The 4,843-nt window shown below is 49.2% G+C and overlaps 1 pseudogene; it reads right to left on the reverse strand.

Moving 5' to 3' along the window:
* Positions 1-1,399: 1,399 nt before the first annotated feature.
* On the reverse strand, positions 1,400-1,517 carry LOC124712914 (annotated as a pseudogene).
* Positions 1,518-4,843: the final 3,326 nt, after the last annotated feature.

Here is a 4,843-nt window from a genome sequence, read left to right on the forward strand (position 1 = left end):
CGGATAAAACTAAGAAGAAGAAGGGACAGGATGCGATGGCAGATTTAAGACATCAGAGAATAACTTTCATGGTACTACAGGGAGCTGTAGAGGTCAAAAGCTACTTTGCACCCCAGTTGCATCAGAACTTTTCTTCTTCTGGCGCTCCTTTAGAGTGTGACTTATTATCCACACCGCATCGAAGTCAAATTAGCTCCTGTTTAGTGTTATAATGATATGTTTATTGTTCGCAAAAAAGCCCATTAGCATTTGTAGTTGAACTCAAGCACAAAAGTGCACTTACATCCAACAAATAATTGATGAAGCGAGATGCAAGTGTTATTCTGAGATAAATTCGTGGCAGACCGCAACGAACCAGTCAGAAAACAATTCCCTTGCCACCGCCACCCACCACCCCCGAAAAAAGATTTCTAATTACCACTGCCAATGCAAGACCCTTTATCAGCTCCACTAAAGTCGTAAACATTGCTGAATAGGGCTTCGCCTGATGGCGACAGCGGTACGCAGAAGCTATTACAGTTGTGTGTAGATTCTAGTGTCTGTGCGATGCATGAAGATGAGATTCAGTAATGAAGTAGAACTCTTCATTTAAATTACAGTGAATGCCGAAGTACCCTTCAAATTATATGTTGAAATATATCAGAATCGAAAACAGTTACTGCAACAGACGATTAAATTGCATGTTAGTCCGCGTCATTTTTCCTTTACAGTATCGACGTTTAGATCCCTTCAGGATCTTATAGAGTTCACGAGAAACTAACTGTCAACACCAGAACAACATCCCCGCGGAGGGTTCGAAACATCGCTCGTTAGGAGAAAGAGGAACAAGGCATGGCCTAACAAACCTAGAAACCTTTACCTTAAATTTACGTACCCGTTAGATGTTCTTCCGAAAATTTCACTGCAAACCTTGGCTAACACTATACAGTGAACTTCTCTTCCCCAGATGTTTCGAGAGTCGTTAAACAAAGTATATTTGTTCCATTGGCAAATCAAACAAGCCTCCTAATGACCACACTAAATCACCTTGGTGTCGCTACTGCTCATTCATAAAGCTAATTAATTGCCATCACGCGGCTTAATGAACCCGTTCCAGCCCAACCCTTAAGAAAAAAATATCTCGCGGTACTTGGAATTCAACCAGAGTCAGACCCATCGACCACCTCTTTTTTCCGGTCGTTCTATTCATTTTTTCGACATTTTTCCTCATTATTTCTCTGCGGATGCCGCATGCCCCTCTCCGTCCGAACAGGCCTTGGAAGGCTCAACGGTACCGACCGGCCGCCGTGTCATCCTAAGCCCACAGGCATCACTGGATGTCAGTTTACGAGACCGGAGGCGCTACTTCTCAGTCAAGTAGCTCCTCAGCTTGGCTCACAAGGGCTGAGTGCACCCCTCTTGCCAACAGTGACCGGCAGACGGGATGGTCACCCATCCAAATGCTAGTCTGGACCGACAGCGCTTAACTTCGGTGATCTGGCGGGAACCGGTGCTACCACTGCGGCAAGGCCGTTGGCCGGATTTCGCATGACAACTCTGAAATTTCAGCGACGAAATCTTCATTCAGTTTTTTTTTTAGTATAGGGGATGGTCGGAAAGGGGGGGGGGGGGGGCTCGCCCATGACCGAATACGCTGAGCTAGCGTGCCCGCCACCAATCAGCTATGGAAGCAGAACTGTTGATGACAAATGCCATTCGAAAGAGCAATCATCTTATTGTTAATAAACACAACTATCAGAACATTAATTTTACAATCATGACGGGAAAAGACACTACTGTTCCAGTTATATGATGCAGCCAATTTTGTCGTGCTGTGTAGCATGCCCTCGATTGTTCGCGCCCTACCAAATTTTAATAGAAAGAGAAGAGACGATAACAGATATCACCCCGGCTACTATGTAATTGTGCCGAGCACTGGAAGAATAGTAACCATAACTATTAGTGGAATCCCCAAAGAAGTAAACACAATGAAATGAACAAGAGCAATAGCAATATGCCAAGACATGAACAAAAACATACAAGGTGGGGTTCATTGAGATCACCTTTACAATCACTCAAAATTTGTCGGAAGTTTCAGAATAACTGTCCCTCATGATTTCTTTGCGATTTATTCACATATGGAGCTACTGCTTATGTACACTCCTGGAAATTGAAATAAGAACACCGTGAATTCATTGTCCCAGGAAGGGGAAACTTTATTGACACATTCCTGGGGTCAGATACATCACATGATCACACTGACAGAACCACAGGCACAGAGACACAGGCAACAGAGCATGCACAATGTCGGCACTAGTACAGTGTATATCCACCTTTCGCAGCAATGCAGGCTGCTATTCTCCCATGGAGACGATCGTAGAGATGCTGGATGTAGTCCTGTGGAACGGCTTGCCATGCCATTTCCACCTGGCGCCTCAGTTGGACCAGCGTTCGTGCTGGACGTGCAGACCGCGTGAGACGACGCTTCATCCAGTCCCAAACACGCTCAATGGGGGAAAGATCCGGAGATCTTGCTGGCCAGGGTAGTTGACTTACACCTTCTAGAGCACGTTGGGTGGCACGGGATACACGCGGACGTGCATTGTCCTGTTGGAACAGCAAGTTCCCTTGCCGGTCTAGGAATGGTAGAACGATGGGTTCGATGACGATTTGGATGTACCGTGCACTATTCAGTGTCCCCTTGACGATCACCAGTGGTGTACGGCCAGTGTAGGAGATCGCTCCCCACACCATGATGCCGGGTGTTGGCCCTGTGTGCCTCGGTCGTATGCAGTCCTGATTGTGGCGCTCACCTGCACGGCGCCAAACACGCATACGACCATCATTGGCACCAAGGCAGAAGCGACTCTCATCGCTGAAGACGACACGTCTCCATTCGTCCCTCCATTCACGCCTGTCGCGACACCACTGGAGGCGGGCTGCACGATGTTGGGGCGTGAGCGGAAGACGGCCTAACGGTGTGCGGGACCGTAGCCCAGCTTCATGGAGACGGTTGCGAATGGTCCTCGCCGATACCCCAGGAGCAACAGTGTCCCTAATTTGCTGGGAAGTGGCGGTGCGGTCCCCTACGGCACTGCGTAGGATCCTACGGTCTTGGCGTGCATCCGTGCGTCGCTGCGGTCCGGTCCCAGGTCGACGGGCACGTGCACCTTCCGCCGACCACTGGCGACAACATCGATGTACTGTGGAGACCTCACGCCCCACGTGTTGAGCAATTCGGCGGTACGTCCACCCGGCCTCCCGCATGCCCACTATACGCCCTCGCTCAAAGTCCGTCAACTGCACATACGGTTCACGTCCACGCTGTCGCGGCATGCTACCAGTGTTAAAGACTGCGATGGAGCTCCGTATGCCACGACAAACTGGCTGACACTGACGGCGGCGGTGCACAAATGCTGCGCAGCTAGCGCCATTCGACGGCCAACACCGCGGTTCCTGGTGTGTCCGCTGTGCCGTGCGTGTGATCATTGCTTGTACAGCCCTCTCGCAGTGTCCGGAGCAAGTATGGTGGGTCTGACACACCGGTGTCAATGTGTTCTTTTTTCCATTTCCAGGAGTGTATATTACGCTGTTCTGTGGGAGCTGTTATTAGTCAGTCCTCGCAGTCACGCGGGATATATGAGCTGTGTAACCCAATCAGGTTTTCGCGATGTATTCCCTCTCTATAATTTTTTTCCCCTTTCTTCCTATTGACCAGCTGAGATTTCTTACAAATTGCGTTACACTCTCCGCTGGGCAAATAAACCACTGGTGCTGTTCCTTTTTGCATACGCGGAATGTCTGCATTCCGTTCGACATGGCTCGGTGATACGAAATAGGGAGTCGTAGAAATGTTTTGTGTGAACTGATGAAAGAGAATATGTTGAGGCTTGATAGCCGCATGTGGTTTTTACTCCCTGGTCGTGTTGTGCTTACTAGATGGGAGGCCTAGCCAGACTGTGACGCAGTGCGGTCTGGGAGACAACACGCGACAAACGCTCGTTCGGCTGGGTGTGGGGAGGTGAGCGGGGTGTAACTGCGTGTAGCCCGGAGCCGAAGATAGGGAAAGTCGCAACAAAAGGGCGCCAAACGCCACTGTCTGACGGAACGGAGAGGGTGTCACGGTTTTCAAACCAAGCGTCCGAAAGGAAGCTGCGGTCCAACGAGTATTTCTAATCTGTCAGAATACAGTTACAGATGCATCCTTTGAAAACGTGAATTATGCCAGTAAAGAGTACGTTCTACACTGAAGCACCAAACAAACTGGTGTAGGTATGCGCATACAAATACAGAGATATATTAACAGGCAGGATATGGAGCTGCGGTGGGCATCGCCTATATAAGACGAGTGTCTGGCGCAGTTGTTAGATCGGTTACTGCTGCCACAATGGCAGGTTATCAAGATTTGAGTGAATTTGAACGTGGTGTTGTAGTCGGCGCACGAGTGATGGGACACAGCATCACCGAGGTAGCGATGAAGTGGGGATTTTTCGGTATGACCATTTCACGAGTCTACCGTAATATCAGGAATCGAGCAAAACATCAAATCTCTGACATCACTGCGGCCGGAAAAAGACCTTGCAAGAATGCGACCAACGACGAATGAGAAGAACCGTTCAACGTGACAGAAGTACATCCCTTCCACAGACTGATGCAGATTTCAATGTTGGGCCATCAGCAAGTGTCAGCGTGCGAACCAATCAAAGAAACGTCATCAATATGAGCTTCCGGAGCCGAAAGCCCACTCGTGTACCCTTGATGACTGCACGACACAAACCTTTACGCCTCGCCTGGGCCCGTCAACAACGACATTGGACTGTCGATGACTGGGAACATGTTGCCTGGTCGGACGAGTCTCGTTTCA

This window comes from Schistocerca piceifrons, chromosome 8, assembly GCF_021461385.2.
Source record: "Schistocerca piceifrons isolate TAMUIC-IGC-003096 chromosome 8, iqSchPice1.1, whole genome shotgun sequence".
NCBI lineage: Eukaryota > Metazoa > Arthropoda > Insecta > Orthoptera > Acrididae > Schistocerca > Schistocerca piceifrons.